The sequence below is a fragment of the Sceloporus undulatus genome, chromosome 9 (assembly GCF_019175285.1).
Source record: "Sceloporus undulatus isolate JIND9_A2432 ecotype Alabama chromosome 9, SceUnd_v1.1, whole genome shotgun sequence".
NCBI classification, from domain to species: domain Eukaryota; kingdom Metazoa; phylum Chordata; class Lepidosauria; order Squamata; family Phrynosomatidae; genus Sceloporus; species Sceloporus undulatus.
The window spans coordinates 33,804,318-33,806,622 of record NC_056530.1 but is presented as its reverse complement, the minus strand read 5'-3'; positions in this window follow the sequence as shown (position 1 = coordinate 33,806,622).

Here is a 2,305-nt window from a genome sequence, read left to right as displayed (position 1 = left end):
TTTTTTCTCTCTTTTATTTGCTCTAACTTAGAAACTTGGAAGAGGCCCCAAGAGTTTATCCCCATTCTGCCATGCAGGAAGACACAACCAAAGCACTTGCAATAGATGGCCATCCAGGTTCTGTTTTAAAAACTCCAAAGGAGGAGATTCCACCACGCTTTGAGGCAGCCTATTCCACTATTGAACAGCTCTTACCATCAGGAGTTCTTCCTAAATTTTAGGTGGAATCTCTTCCTGTAATTTGAATCCATTGCTCCATGCCTGAGTCTCTGAAGCTGCTGAACACAAACCTGCTCCATCCTCATCAGTAGGACATCCCTTCAAAATAAAAATTCTACCTACTTTTACAGTGGCTGAGTGCTTGAAATCAAAGGGAAGCCAGAGGCTTTGGAATTTGATGATGCACCCTATGAGCGTGTGGGTGTCATTGGAGCCATCCCCCCATCAGTCCTTGCCAGATTGGCTAATGGTCAGGGATGTTGGAGGCCGTAACCCATCAACATTTGAACTACCACAAATTTCCCAGTACTGGTTTAGGAGTTAAATTTTCATATTGTTGCAAGTTAAGCTTGCTCTTGCTTCACTAGAATCACAGGATCATAGAGTTGGAAGAGACTCCAAGGGCTATGCAGTCCAACCTCCCTGCCATGCAGGAAATCACAATCAAAGCATTCCCAACAGATGGCCATCCAGCCTCTTTAAAGACCTCCAAGAAGGGAGACTCCACTACACTCTGAGGAAGTGTGTTCCACTGTTGCATCCATTGTTCCTGGTCCTGTTCTCTGGAGCAGCAGAAAACAAGCTTGTTCCCTCCTCAATGTGACATTCCTTCAGATATTTAAACAGGGCTATCATATCACCTCTTAACCTTCTCTTCTCCAGGCTAAACATACCCAGCTCCCTTAGTCCTTCCTCTTAGGGCATGCTTTCCAGACCCTTCACCAGTTACCCTTCTTTGGACACGCTCCAGCTTGTCAACATCCTTTTTGAACTGTGGAGCCCAGTACTGGACACAGTATTCCAGGTGGGGCCTGACCAAAACAGAATGGAGTGGTACTATTACATCCCTCAATCTAGACACTGCACTCCTATTGAAACTGCCTGGGATCATATTAGCTTTTGTAGCTGCTGCATCACACTGCTGATTCACATTTAGCTTGTAGTCTACTAAGACCTCCCTAAACCCTTTTTACATGTAGTGTTGTTTAGCCAGATGCTCTCCATCCTATATCTGAGGTTTTAATTTTCCCTGTACCTTGTATTTTTCTCTGTTGAAATTTATTTTGTTAATTCTGGCTCAATGTCATTTTCCCTTTTTATCCTGTCCTCTGGGGCTTTAGCTACCCCTCCTAATTTGGTGTTACCTGCAAAGGATACCATGCCTTACAAATGTCTCTGCTGGCGAAAGCTGCTGGCAGTTACAATCCAACAGCATTTGGGGAGCCTCATTCCTTCCCATAGGACTTCAGCCTAAGAATGTAAAATGCATTCGATTCATCTCTGGCCTGAAGTGGTACAGTTCCCTCTTAATTCCTTTGCCTAGAAAGATAATAATTATTGTGCACCTTCAGGCTGTTTTTGACACATGTCAGTCCTTGGCAAGATTTTTCAGAGGTTTGACTTTCTTTGAGCAAGAGAGAATGTGTCTTGCTCAACGTCACAGGTGGATTTCCATGCCTGAGCAGGGATTTGAATCCTGGTCTCCAAGCAATGCTCAAACCACTGCACCCTTCTGGTTCTCAAATAACTATTAAAGCCAAAGAAGGAACTACTGAACCCGATGCGCCTGGGAGGATTGTAATAACATTTCTGGCAGCTGCTACTTGTCCATTGCACCCAACATCTAGAGAAAAGTAGGACTGTAGAGATAATGCATATGCTCTCTGTATAAACACATGTGCAACAGAATCATAGAATCAAAGAGTTGGAAGAGACTACAAGGGCATCCACTCCAACCCACTCTGACAGAATGCTCAATGCCTCACAGAACTACAGTTCCCAGAATCCCCTAGCTGGCATTGAGCCAGGGCAATTACAGCGGCCTCAAAGGGGCTCATTTCTGCAGTGTTTTGGACCTGAGTCATGGGCCAAATGGAGGAGGACGCGCCTGGTCCCCTTGGCTGCAGTAGGCCTTGGTGCTCAAGGCCCAGTGTGAACGCCTGAACTACAACTCCCGGCAGCCTTTGCGCGGGCGGGCGCCTCATGAAGTGACGCAGGAGTCGCGGGCGCGGCACTCCCTTTTCCGGAGGGAAGGGGCCCGCAAAGACTACGCCTCCCGTCGTCCTTTGCGCGGGGCGGCGCCTGC